We start from the raw sequence: 14,953 nt of genomic DNA, 5'->3' as shown, positions 1-14,953 counted from the left end.
CACTTAGTATTTACATGTATTCATATATGAATGATATACTTCAGTAAATTCTTTTTTAAAAAAGATATACTTGGCATACCACTTGTTTGAAGTGTATGATTCAGTGGATTTTCTATATTCAGAAACCTGTGTAGTCATCACCTTTGTAATTTTATACTTTTCATAATTTTTTGCTTTTCCACCAGGGGCTCTACAGTTGTCTCAGACCCACACAGTAAAACCCCATCCTTCCACCAGAGCTCTGAGGCGCCACCCTTATTGATGTCGGAGACGTGCCGAGAGGTCTTGGAGAAGGACCTCCCCCAGGTGGGATGGTTTTGACACAGTAGTGAGAAAGAATTCAAGGACTAGTCATACAGCAGCAGCAGAATTTACGGTAAAGTGATAGAGCGCTCAAGCCCGGAGTGCTCGTGCTGGAGTTGCTGCAGGAGCCCTGCCCTCTGGGGGAGGGGGGGGGGGGTCTGCTTTATTAAGCCTGGGCTCCCCCTTCGTTCCCCTCCAGGTACCTTAGGGCTTGTAAATTGCAACGGGCTCACTGGTTTGCCATATGCAAAAGAGGGATTGGAAAGGACAATGTTTTAGTGGCTCCGTATTTCTGGAGTGGAAACCGTCAGGGGAGGGGTCGGTGAAGCCTGTGTTTTCCAGCATTAGGCGAAGGTTAGGAAATATCTGAGGAGACGGACACGTGGTGCCGTCGACCACACCCTCCTTTGGTCCAGACTACAGCGATAGAAAGCTGTCTCCGCACCAACTGACAGGAAGCCAACTGAGAAGGAAGAAATGCAGCAGGAAGTGCTGGAAGGAGCCACGTGGGGATCAGGCCCACTCTTGGCCCTCCGCCCTCTCCACCCCCCACCCTGTCCCCAGCCCAGGGCAGGGACCTCCCCTCCTCGGGGCGTCTCCCCCTTCTGGGGCCCAGTGGCCTTCACCACGGAACGCCCCATCAGCCTCTGCCTTTGCCCCCAGAGGCACCTGCACAGCGTGGCTCAGGCACCCAGAGGTGTGCGAGGAGAGGCCCAGGGAGTCCAGGGCCTCCCGAGCGAGGTCTCGGGGGTCCTTCACCAGCAGCCCGAGGTGCAGGTGCTTGGTCATGTTGGTGGAGACTAATAAGGGGCTCACAGTCTGCGGGAAGGAGACAGGTAAAGAACAGCCCCCACCGAGCCCCCGGCCCACCCCGAAGCCCCACCTGGGGCACCCCCACTTGGTCTCCCAGACCCCGCCCCCAGCAGGACTGATCTGCGGAGGCTTCAGGCTCTAACCCCGTGGGGCCCACGAGCCCCGCCCCCCCTTTGTGTCTGGCTTATTTCACTCAAGATAATGTCCTTCAGGTTCACCCACTTTGTCATATGCTTCATGACTTCGTTTCTTCTTACAGAAGCATCATATTCCATCCTGTATATACACCACAGTTTGTTTATCCACTCATCAGTTGATGGACACCTGGGTTGTTTCCATCTTTTGGCAGTTGTGAAGGACGCCCCTATGAACGTTGCTGTGTTGATCTGTTCACGTCACTGTTCTTAGTTCCTCTGGGAATATACCTAGCAGTAGTATTGCCGGGTCACAGGGCAAGTCTGTATCAAACTTGCAAAAAAATGTTCTAGGGGAACTGCTGTATCTCAGTGGTGGTGCACCTGCTTCATATGTACGAGGTCCAGGATTGAAAACATCAAAGTACAATTTCCTTAGGAACTGCCCAACAATCCTCCACAGTGGCTGTACCATTCTGCATTCCCACCAACAGTGAATAAGTGTTCCTATCTCTCCACATCCTCTCCAACACTTGTAGTTCTCTGTCTTTTAAATAGTTGCCATTCCAATAGGTGTGAAATGATATCTGATTGTAGCTTTGATTTGCATTGCCCTAATCACTACTATTGTTGAACATTTTTTGTCTGTCTTTTCATATACTACATATTTTTTATTTTTTTAAATTTTTTTAAATTAATAGATCACAAGGAACGTTACATTAAAAAAACATTAAAAAAAAACAAAAAACATAAGAGGTTCCCATATAACCCACTCCCAACTCCCCACCACATCATTTTTATAAATTGTATTTTTTTAAGATAAATACATCACAAAAAAACTGTTACACTAAAGAACGTGAGGTTCCTGTATACCCCCCACCCCTCACCCCACTCCTCCCACACCAACAACCTCCCTCAACATTGCGGCACCCTCATCGCACTCAGTGAACACATTTTGGGGCACTGCTACACTACACAGATAATAGTTTACCCTGTAGTTTGCACTCTCCCCCAGTACATTCAGTGGGTTATGGCAGGATATATAAAGTCCAGCATCTGACCCTGCAATATCATTAAGGCAATTCAAAATCCTAAAAATGCCCCCACATCACATCTCTTCTACCCTCTCCCTGTGGTCAGTAACTACTGTGGCCACTTTCTCCACCTCGATGCTAAAATTTCTTCTATTACTCATCACAATAGTTTTATAGTAGGATATCAGTAAGTCCACTCTAGTCCATATTTTATTCCTCCATTCTGTGAACCCTGGGATGGCGATGTCCCCTCCACCTCTAGATCAAGAAGGGGCTTAGATTCCATGTGGATGATGGATGCAATTCTTGCTTACAGTTGTAGGCACTCTTGATTCCCTGGTGTGGGGGTTGACCATCTTCACCTCCCTGTTAGCTGACCTGGGTAACACCAACGAATCAGAGAGTAGGAGTTGCCACTCTGCTGAGGCTCAGGGTCCAGCTGGCACATGGGCAGTCCAGAGATTCAAGTCTGCTGAGTATGGACCATCCCTAGTGCCAATCACAGGTTCAGTAAAAGTGAGAGAAGACACATGTGTAGAAAAGTCACATCTGAGTCCAGCTCCATCACTCTCAGGAGCACAAATTCCAAAGTAGGGCCCTCTGACATGGCACAGAGCTCCAAATCCATCTGCCATGATTATATGCCCTGTGGATCTCCATAGCCTTCAGGAGAACCAGTACCTAGGGTTGTATCTATTTTGGCTTTTTCTGGGGTCCTGCTGAGGTGTGCGTAAGTGCGACCCCTCTGATGACCTCCCAACTCTTTTTGGAAGACTCTTAACCACATCAGCTCATTTGTCTTTGCCATTTCCCCCTTTCATTCAAGGTCAAAGAGCAGTTTTTAACACTTGATCCAACATGTAGGCTGAGATATTCTGCTGGTCTGAGTTGACCCTTTTATTCAAGGTCTCTTTCTAGTTGTTTCTCCAGTTAGTGATTGGTAGTAATCCCTTGGCATCAGGGAGGTTCATCCCCAGGAGTCATGTCCCATGTTGGGGGGAAGGTAATGCATTTACATATAGAGTTTGGCTTAGAGAGTGGCCACATTTGAGCAACATGAAGGCTCTCAGGAGGTAACTCTTAGGCACCCTACAGCTCTAGGCCTAGTTCATATTTCAGGCACACAGGCTCCAGGGGCATAGTCATCAGTATCAAGGGCTCATTATTGGTCCATTCTTCCTTTTGATCCTTGCCATTGCACTTGGGGGATTATTGTTGTTCCATTGAGGAATGTGACAGAGCTCGCTGGGTGGGAACTCAGTAGTCCCTCAGTTGATGTTTGTAGCTGTAACTACTATAAAAATACCCAACATATATCCTAACATATTTATGTTCCCTATATACATGCCCACCCATGTGCCCCCCATCAATAACACCCCACACCAGAGTTCCTCCCCTGCCAGAGTTGAACCTCTCTGTGGTCCAAAACTTCTTCAACAATGAATCCTAATATATTGCCAAATTCAATTAAGAGGAAATTGAAATACAGTGATGAGTTTAAAGTTTAGAAATAGAATACATAGTAATTTAGAAATACTAAAATAAAGTAAAAATAAATTGGTGTATTAATAAAATGAAAAATATTATAAAGCTTTGTTTCTAACATTTTGCCTTTCATCACTGTAATAGGCATTGCCCTGTATGTACTGTGGCAAGACATTTTCATTTCTTCCTCAGTGTCTACATCCTTTCTCTTTTTTTTCCTAATTTTTAATATTGTCTTCAAAAAAGTTTTAGATCACAGTAATTCACATACACAAAATAGAGGACTCCCAGATATCCAACATCAAACCCTTTTCCCCTTTCCCCAACAATGATCTCTTTACATGTTCATGTTATACTTGCTGCAGGTGATGTACAAATTTAGAAACATAGCTATCAAATATGGTTCCATTTTGGTTTACATTATTGTTTATATTTTAGACTGTACAAATTTCTAAATTTTTAGTTTCCTTATGTTTTACATTATAGTTTACATTTTAGTTTATAGACTTTTATACACTTTAGATGTAAGTTGATGTTTTCATCATTGCATGATCTTGTGGAGCACTTCCATTGCCCCCCAGTTCCCTGCTTCCATCCATGCTATACCTCTATCCCCTCCCCTCAGGGCACACCATGACACTCAAGCTTCACTACTTGGGGAATTAGATTTATAGATACTGCAACAATGCTGAGGGCTTGACATAGTTGCCTGCCCTAACTAACTGGGAGCCAGAAATCCTCTCAAGAGACACAATTTCCTCTCTTTGGGAACATCAGAACTCCCCAGGATGTGGGTCCACCTTCACACTCATTGTATGGGTCTCCACCCAATGATATAACACACTGTGACAAAATGATCACTCACATATTGCCTAGAAGCTTGCCCTTGTACCAGATGCCCCCCTTATTAAACATGTGATCCTTCCTTATTATATTTTCTAAAGAGTTTTCTCAACGCTAGTTTCAACCATATACCTGACATTGTCCCATATTCAATGGTTCCCCTCAGCCCTCCCCCCAATTCCTTGGGTCATCTGACCCATCCTCACAACCCTAGCCTCCCTCAAGCCCACAAAGCCCCACCCAAAGGTATCTCTATGCCCCCATCTTATTCTTTCCCTGTACAAATACATACCTCCAGCTTGTCATAGATTTCACCCATGTAGGTGTCAGCTCACAACCTTCCTCATCCCCCCAGATTCCTTTAAGCCTATCTTCCAGACTTTAGCTCTATGACACAGCTCAGTTTGCTTGTTTCATATCAGAGAGGTCATGCAGTATTTGTCCTTCAATGCCTGGCTTGCTTCACTCAATATAAGGTCCTCAGTATTCATCCATGTTATCATGTTATCACATGTGTTTGCACAGTGTTCCTTCTTTTTTTTTTTGTGTGTGTGTGTGTGTGTGTCATAAAATATTTTATTGGTTGACCCCTAAATGTTTTTTGTTTTTTGTTTTTTGGGTTTTTTTAGTGTTCTTTCTTATAGCTGAGTAGTATTCCATTGTGTGTACATACCACATTTTACTTATCCATTCATCCATTGATGGGCATTTGGGTTGATTCCATCATTTGGCAATCGTGTATAATGCTGCTATGAACATTGGTGTGCATATATCGGTTTGTGTCCTTATTTTCAGATCTTCTGGGTATACACCCAGCTGTGGAATTGCTGGGTCATATGGCAAATCTATAGCTAACTTTTTGAGAAACCACCAAACAGTCCTCCAGAATGGCTGGATCCTTCTACATTCCCACCAGCAGTGGATGAGTGTTCCCATTCCTCCACATCCTCTCCAGCACTTATAGTCTTCTGTTTTTTTGATAGCTGTCCTATGGGAGTAAGATGGTATCTCATTGTAGTTTTGATTTACATTTCCCTAATAGCTAGTGATTTTGAGCATTTTTTCATGTGCTTTTTAGCCATTTGTATTTCTTCTTTGGAGAAGCATTTGTTCAAATCTTTTTCCCATTTTTTAAATGGGTTGTTTGTCTTTTTATTTTCAAGATATAGGAGTTCTTTTTATATGCAGGATATAAATCTTCTATCAGATACATGGTTAGCAAATATTTTCTCCCATAGTGTAGGCTCTCTTTTTGCTTTCATGACAAACTCCTTTGAGGTGCAAAAGGCTTTAATTTTGAGGAAGTCCCATCTATCTATTTGTTCTTTTGCTGCTCATGCTTTGGGTGTGAAGTTCATAAAGCCATTTCCTATTATAAGGCCCTGTAGATGCTTCCCTACATGGTTTTCCAAGGTCTTCATGGTCTTGGCTCTTACATTTAGGTCTTTGATCCATCTTGAGTTGGTTTTTGTATCAGGTGTGAGATGGTAATCCTCTTTCCTTCTTTTGCATATTGATACCCAATTCTCTAGACACCATTTGTTGAAGAGGCCATTCTCTCCCAGTTGAATGGGCTTGGTGGCCTTGTCAAATACCAGATGACTGTATATATGAGGATCTATATCAGAACTCTTAATTCAGTTCCATTGGTCAGTGTGTCTATCCTTGTGCCAATACCATGCTATTTTCACTACAGTAGCTTTGTAGTATGTTTTGAAGTCTGGTAGTGTGATTCCTCCAGTTTCATTTTTCTTTTTCAATATGTCTTTGGCTATTTGGGGCTTCTTTCCTTTCCAAATAAATTTCAGAGTTAGTTTTTCTAGCTCATTTTAAAATGTGGTGTTGATTTTTATTGGGATTGCTTTGAATCTGTAGATCAGTTTTGGTAAGATAGACATCTTAATATTTAGTCTTCCTATCCATGAACAGGGAGTAGTCTCCCATTTGTTTAGGTCTTCTTTGATTTCCTTGAACAATTTTGTGTAGTTTTCTGTGTATAAGTCTTTTATATCTTTGGTTAAATTTATTCCTAGGTATTTGATTTTTTTATTATTGTAAACAGTATTTGTTTCATGATTTCCCCCCTCAGATTGCTCATCATCAGTGTACAGAAATGCTACTGATTTTTGTGCATTGATCTTAGACCCTGCAACTTTACTGAACTCATTTATAAGGTCTAGAAGCTTTGTTGTAGACTTCTCAGGACTTTCTATGTATAGGATCATGTCATCTGCAAGTAGTGAAATTTTGACTTCTTCCTTTCCTATTTGGATTCCTTCTATATCTGGGTCTTGCCTCAGTGCTTGAGCAAGTACTTCTAACACAATGTTAAATAGAAGGGGTGATAGTGGGCATCCTTGTCTTGTTCCTGATCTCAGAGGGAAAGATTTTAGGATTTCACCATTGTAAATGATGTTAGCTGTGGGTTTCTCATATATGCCCTTTATTATGTTCAGAAAGTTTCCTTCTATTCCTATTTTTTGCAGTGAAGTGTATTTATCAAGAAAGGGTGCTGTATTTTGTCAAATGCTTTTTCTGCATCTGTAGATATGATCATGTGTGTTTTTTTTTTTCCTTCAATCTGTTTATGTGGTGTATTACATTAATTTATTTTCTTATGTTGAACCACCCTTGCATACCAGGAATGAAACCCACTTGGTCATGGTGTATAATTTGTTTAATGTGTTGTTGAATATGATTAGTAAGTATTTAATTGAGGATTTTTTCATCTAGGTTCACTAGAGAGATTGGTCTGTAATTTTGCTTTCTTGTAGTGTCTTTGTTTGGCTTTGGTATTAGGGTAATGTTGGCATCATAAAATGAATTACACAATATTCCTTCTATTTCAATTTTTTGGAAGAGTTTAAGCAAAATTGGTGTTGTTTCTTTCTGGAATGTTTGGTAGAATTAACCTGTGAAGCCATCTGGCCCAGGGCTCTTCTTAGTTGGGAGGTTTTTAATGACTGACTCTATCTCTTTACTTGTGATTGGTTTGTTGAGATCATCAATTTCTTCTTTTGTCAGTGTAGGCAGCTTATGTGTTTCTAGGAATTTGTCCATTTCCTCTGAATTGTCTTTCTTATTGGAATACAGTTTTTCAAAGTATCTTTATTTCAATGGGGTCAGTGGTGATATCACCATTCTCATTTCTTATTTTGTGTATTTGCATCTTTTCTCTTTTTTTCTTTGTTAGTCTAGCTAAGAGTTTGTCAATTTTATTGATCTTCTCAAAGAACCAGCTCTTGGTTTTATTTTTCGAGTGTTTTCCTATTTTCTATTTCATTTAGGTCTGCTCTGATCTTTGTTATTTCTTTCTTTCTTCTTTCTTTGGGGTTAGTTTGTTGTTTTTTTTTACTAATTCCTCCAATTGTTCACTTAGTTCTTCAATTTTAGCTCTTTCTTCTTTTTTGATGTATGAATTTATGGCTATAAATTTCCCTCTCAGTACAACTTTTGCTGCATCCCACAAGTTTTGATATGTTGTGTTATCATTTTCATTAGTTTCAAGATAATTATTGATTTCTGTTGAGATTTCCTCCTTGACCCACTGTTTTTCTAAGAGTGTGTTGTTTAACTTCCATATCTTGGTGCCAAATCTGGGTCTCTGGCCCTTGCAGATTTCCAGCTTCACTCCACTGTGGTCAGAGAAATTATTTTGTATGATTTTGATCTTTCTGAATTCATTGAGACTTTCTTTGTGGCCTAGCATGTGGTCTATCTTGGAGAATGACACATGTGCACTTGAGAAAAAAGTATATCCTGCTGTATTTGGGTATAATGTTCTGTGTATATCTATTAGGTCCAGATACTCTAATATATTGTTCAAAGTCTGTTTCTTTATTGATTCTCTTTTGAGATGTTCTGTCCAATGGTGATTGTGGTGTGTTAAAGTCCCCCACTATAACTGTAGAGGCATCTATTCCTTCACTTAGTTTCTCCAGTGTTTGCCTCACATTTTTGGAGGCACCCTTGTTAGGGGCATAAATGTTTATGATTGTTCTTTCTTCTCGAAAGATGATCCCTTTCACTAATATGTAGTGTCCATCTTTGTCTCTCACAATTGTTTTGCTTTTAAAGTCTATTTTGTCTGATATTAATATAGCTACACCTGCCCTTTTTTCTTTATTGTTTGCCTGTAAGGTTGTTTTCCAGCCATTCACTTTCAATCTCTTTGAATCCCTGAATATAAGATGAGTTTCTTGTAGACAATATATAGATGGGTCATATTTCCTTATCCAATCTTCCAATCTGTGTCTCTTAACAGGTGAGTTTAATCCATTGACATTTAGTGTTATTACTTTCAAGGAATTACTTATATTAGCCATATTTTCTTTGGATTTTTGTTTGTCTTTGGTTCTTTGATTTTTTCTCTTTTTGTAGTTTTAGTTGTTCTTACACTCTCCTCCAACTCTGTCTCTCCTGTTTTTTCCTTTCCTTTGCAGAACTCGCTTTAGTTTTCTTGAAGGGAAGGTTTCTTGTTGGCATACTCTCTTAGTTTCTGTTTATCTGTGAATATTTTGAACTCTCCACAATTTTTGAATGCTAGCTTTGCTGGATAGAGTATTCTTGGTTGGAAATTCTTTTCTTTTAGTACCTTGACTATGTCATACCATGGCTTTCTTGCCTCCATGGTTTCAGATGAGAGACCAGCACTTAATCTTATGGAGCCTCCCTAGTATATGATGGTTCTCTTATCTCTTGCTGCTTTTAGTATTTTCTCTTTTTCTTGCACATTGAATAACTTGACAAGTATATGTCTTGGAGTAGACCTGTTGGAATTTATGCTGTTCAGGGTGCTTTGTGCTTCCTGGACATGTACATGGATCTCCCTCATAGGTTTAAGAAGTTTTCAGCCATTATTTCCTCCAACACCCCTTCTGTTCCCTTTCCCTTCTCTTCTCCTTCTGTGATGCCTATAATGCATATGTTTGTGCATTTTGTGTTGTCATTCAGGTCCCTATGTCCCTGATTGATTTTTCCTTTTTATCAATTAATTCTATTATCTGTTTATTTCAGAGGTACTGTCTTCCACATCACTAATTCTTTCCTCTGCCTCTTCAAATCTGCTGTTATTTTCTGAGAGTGTATTTTTGATTTCTTGGATTGTGTTATTGATCCCCATCATCTCCATGATCTTTTTGTGCATGATTACAATTTCTTCTGTATGCTCTCCAAGTGTTTTCTTAATATGCTTAATCTCTTCCTTCACTTCATTGAATTGGTCCATGATGCATGTTTTGAGAGTTTTAATTACTTGTTCGATGTTCCACTTCTCTTCATAGTTTTTAGTTTGTTCATTGGCTTGGGCCATGTTTTCCTGATTATTGGTATGGTCTGTAGTTTTTTGTTGCTGTCTGGTCATCATTTTATCTTGTTGGGTTTATTCTGTGATTATCTTCTTATTCTAGTCTTGGGGTTTAATTAGTTGTTTTTGTGTGTGTGTTGTCTTTTCTTTGTCACTTTTTTCTTCTTATTCTATTTCCTTGTTGTTGGCTAAGTTCCCTTGAAGAAAAATATTAGGCCCAGAGAAAGCAAAAGGGGTAAGAAAAGAAAAATATAATAGTAATATTCATAGTGAATGTTAACAGAAGAACCATGTGAGATCTCAGAGAATGGATATAGAACTAATGGAAACTGTGTATGGTTATAACTGTAAGAAAGTGGAGTACCTATAATGAGATATTAAACTGAATATGGGGAGGAATATACTATGAATTAAAAGGTCAATGTGGTCAGGAGAGAGAGAAAAAGACAAGAGAGGATAATAATATAAAGTGAATAAATGATAGAAAACAGATTAGAGGTATTAGAGATAAAAAGTCAGGAATATTGGGGGCTAAACAGAGAGAGGTGGAATGTAAGAGAAACAATAAATGATGGAGGAGAGAATGATGTAAAGGAAAGGGGATAGCATTGGTAGCCAAAATCAGTACACAGAGAAAAGAGAAAATTGAGGATGAGGAAACACAGCAAATAAGAAATGTTGCCTACAGCACTAATATAGAAAAAAGAGAAAAAAAGGGAAAAAAAGGAAAAAGAAAGAAGAGGGGGGAAAAGCAGAGCAAGAAAAAGAGAAGGGCGAAAAAAAAAGAAAAAAAATGGTGGTGGTGGGGATAAAGAGGAAGAAAAAACAAGAAAACAAACAAACAAAAAGACCAAACAAGGCCTCAGGCAAAGAATTCTCTTTGCAATTGAATAAATGGCTGAGGAGTCTGACCTTCCCCCTTTTTCCTTTCCTCACTTCCCTCTCTCCCAAGGCAGTGGGAAGGTTGCATAAGGGCTCCTGTAGGAAATTCAAATGAGTCCCTAGTGAACCAACTCACCTGAGAAAATAATGACTCTTAATTTCTTGAGAGAGCACCCACCCCTTGCCAGGAACCCTAAATATGCTATTGGAAGCCTGTAAAGCACGTCCTACTGTCCCTCTTCCTTAGGTATGCCACAAGGAGGCTAGTTAATTTTCTGACTCCACCTTCTCCCAGACCAAGTTTCCTATCCCAGGACGTTTAGGTAAATTTGGCTCTCACCTGATTCACCTCTCCTCTCTTCCTAGACTCTCCCCAAGTCAGCTGGTATGCTCCTCCAAACTCAAAAAAGGGGGGACCAGAAAATTGAACCTGCACTCCTTGGGCCCCTCTGCACCTCCCACCTAAACTCTGCCACTCCCAGAGTTAGTCCATGATCACAGGGGTAAGGCAATGCTGGATTTCCAGGAATGCTGAGCTCAGGAAACAGAGGCCTGGGAGAATGTGAACTCGGGGTATGTAGGTCTGTGAAACATGGGCTGTGGGGGTTCATGGGACACAGGTTTAGGGTTCATGCATTTGGGAAACACGGGGCTTAGAAACTCCACCCCCTGACCGGCTGTTCTCAGTTAACGCCACAGCTCTTAGCCCTAAAGGGAAGGGATGTGCCTTCCCACAGCTTCCAAGTTCAGTGTTAGAAACCCACAGTTCTACCTGAGCAAACACCACTTCTGCTTCAGTCTTGCCAGATCAATGTCCAGACACCTTCCACCCTGCAGGTTCCCAAATCAGCATGCTCCTGTAGGACTCCATCACCACACAGCCTATTGTTGAACATTTTTTCATGTGTGTTTTCACCATTTATATTTCTTTTTAAAAATCTTTTATCTTTTTTTTTTTTCAAATATATAGATCACACAAAGGGTATTTTTTCTTTGGACAGATGTCTATTTATCTTTTGTCCATTTTATAATCAGCAAAAATCAACTCATCAGTACCTTTTTTTTTTAGGGTTTCTTTTTTTACCTTTATTTTGTACATTTAATAATTGAAAATATAAACAATTAAAAACTGAAAAGAAAACACAGTAATGAAAACATACATTTCTCAATTGTGTCACTATTTTCAATGTTAGTCATTTTAGAGCTGTCTAGTTATATCTAATGCTGGCTTCCGTTTGCATTTCCCTAATGAAGAGTGAGGTTGAATAAAATTTCTTATGTTAATTGGTATTTGGAGATCATCTTTATAGAATGTCTCTTCAAATCTGTTTCCCATTTTTTCAATTGGCTGGACTTGCATTTTGGGGGTTAGAGTTCTTTCTGTGTTCTAAAAATAAGCCCTTTGTTGGTTACCTGTGTGGAAATATCTTCTCCCTCTTGACTGACACTTTCACTCTCTCCTGTGTCTTTGAAGGAATAAGAGTTCTTAATTTTCATAACATCCAGGTTATGGATATTCTCCTCTTCTTGATGATCTCTTCCTCTGCATGGCTTATACTTCTTTGTCTCCTGTATAAGAATCCTTCCTCTATTCCATGATTATGAAAACATTCTTACCCATCACCTAGAAGTTCCACGGATTTCAGATTTAGATCTACAATGCAGGGGGAAAGGAATGTTGTGTAGGGTTTGAGGTAGAGGACACATTTCATTTGTTTCCCGTTTGGGTATCCAGCTGACTTATTCAAAGTTGATCTTTTTTTGCCCACTACTCTGTAGACAGTCATCATCATAAGTCCACTGTCCATGCCTGTGTGAGGTGTTCCTGAACCCGGTTCTATTCTGCTTGGTCTGTTCCCTTCTCAGTGTACCAGGATCACATCATCTTACTGACTGTAGCTTTACAATGATTCTTTTTTTTTTTTCTGTATAAATATTTAAACTTACTTTTTTTTATTAAATTGTCTTATTTTTTAAAGATACATAGATCACAAAAAATGTTACATTAAAAAATATAAGAGGTTCTTGGAAGAACCAGCAAGATGGTGGCAGAATAAGGAGCTCCTAGAGTCAGCTCCTGCCACAGGGCAGTTAGTAATCACCCAGAGCTCTCTGGAGCTAGCTGAAGCACCTGTTTAGGGGCTCCAGGAGACCAGAAGAGCATCCTGCAACATCCTTGAAGGGACGGAAGGGGGAGACTGCCCATCTGCAGAGAAGTCTCATGAGTAGAGAGCCCCACGCTGTGGAGGCTGGTGCCCATACTCTACTGGAGGCACAAGCAGCCCCAGGAGCTGTTCCATGGCTGGAATTGAAAGCTCCACTTCCTAAATATGGGGGAGGAAGAGATGGTTGGGCACCAATTTCAGCTACTGATTAGTAAATTCAGTGGGCTACAGTATAATCCTGAGAACAGCTAAAGTTTAAGCCTGTCCAAGTCAGAAAGAGGCTGGGAGCTGCCATTTGAACTCCACACTTGGCATGAGGGGAAGCAGGGCAGGCTGAGAATCCCAGTGCTGGCGGGGACTGGTTTCTTTTCATCCAGATCAGATGGCAGCTCTAACCTAGGCCCCAGGGCCACCTCCAGCAGGGAGGAAGCTGCAGGGACCTGCGCTAGCCTCTCTGGGAAATTACCAGCCAAACCATGGAGGCCAGTAATAATCCTACTTGGGTGGCACTAGCCACCCCAGGAGCTGTTCTGTGGCTGGAATTGGAAGCTCCATTTCCCAAAAACAGGGAGGAGGAGATGGTTGGCTGCTGATTTCAGCTACTGATTGGTAGACTTGGCTGGCTAAGATATAGTCCTTACCCAGCTGTGGTGTGAATCAGCCCTAGATGAAAAGAGGTTGGTGGCCACCATTTTGACTCTGCCTCCAGCCTGAGGGGAAGCCTGGCTGACCAAAAATCACAGTGATGGTAGGAACTGGTTTCTCTCACCTAGATGGGCCTGCAGCCCTAGATTGAGCTTCAGCCCTGCCTCTGGCAGGGAGGAGGCTGGTGGGTCCTTCACCAGCCTATCAGGTAACTGGAGGTAACATTGACTGGCACAGATTGAAAATCAGAAGTCTACTGGGGCAAGTGTGCTCATCTTGGACCTGCACAGCATAGATTGCTGCCCATAACTGCAGCTCCATCCCCACCCCAGGCGGGGGAGAAAAGGGCATGAAGCTTCATTAGTCTGTCTGGGCAACTACAGTTTAGGCCTGCATGAATTGGATTATTCCACACAGCTGTGACTCTGCCTCTACCCCTTGCAAAGGAAAAGCTGGAAGAAGTGTCATTGGTCTCTGGTGCAATGAGGGCAGCTTGAGCCTCCATGGCTTACAGCACCACCTATGTGCTTGGCTCCTACTGCATAACCAGCAAGGGAGAAAGGGCAGGAAACCCTAAACTAAAGAGAAAAACTGAACCCAGAATAAATACTCTAGTAAGCCAGATACCAAGACACCAACCAAAAATTACAATCCACACCAAGAAACAGGAAACTATGGCCCAGTTAAAGGAACAAGATAAGCCTTCAGATGACCTAAAGGAGTTGAGACAACTAATCATAGGTGTTCAAACAAATCTCCTTAATAAATTCAATGAGATGGTTAAAGATATTAAGGATATTAAGAAGACACTGGATGAGCACAAAGAAGAATTTGAAAGCACACATAGAAAAACAGATCTTATGGGAATGAAAGGTACAATAAATGAAAATTTTAAAATACTGGAATCATACAATAGCAGGCTTGAGAAGGCAGAAAAAAGAATTGGAGAGCTTGAAGAAATGGCCTCTGAAAGTGAACATACAAAAGAACAGATGAATAAAAGAATGGAAAAAATTGAACAAAATCTCAGGGAACTAAATAACAGCAAAAGGCATGCAAACATGTGAGTCATGAGTGTCCCAGAAGAAGAGAAGGGAAAAGGGGCAGAAGGAATATTTGAAGAAACAATGGTAGAAAATTTCCCAACCCTATTAAGGACATAAACATCCATGCCCAAGAAGGACAATGTACTCCCACTGAAAAAAATCTGAATAGACCAACTCTGAGACACATATTCATCAGAATGTCAAATGTCAAAGACAAAGAGAGAATTCTGAGAGCAGCAAGAGAAAAGCAATGCTTAATATATAAGAGATATCCAATAAGATTAAGTGCTGATTTCTC

General features: G+C 40.9%; 1 pseudogene; it reads right to left on the bottom strand.

Annotated features, from left to right (window-relative positions):
• Positions 1 to 371: 371 nt before the first annotated feature.
• Positions 372 to 14,953, bottom strand: part of LOC139436835 (coatomer subunit gamma-1-like) — a 30,573-nt pseudogene continuing 15,991 nt past the window's right edge.

The sequence above is a fragment of the Dasypus novemcinctus genome, chromosome 18, assembly GCF_030445035.2.
Source record: "Dasypus novemcinctus isolate mDasNov1 chromosome 18, mDasNov1.1.hap2, whole genome shotgun sequence".
Lineage (NCBI taxonomy): Eukaryota > Metazoa > Chordata > Mammalia > Cingulata > Dasypodidae > Dasypus > Dasypus novemcinctus.
Note: the sequence above shows the minus strand (reverse complement) of the source record. Positions and strands in the feature narration are given on the sequence as shown.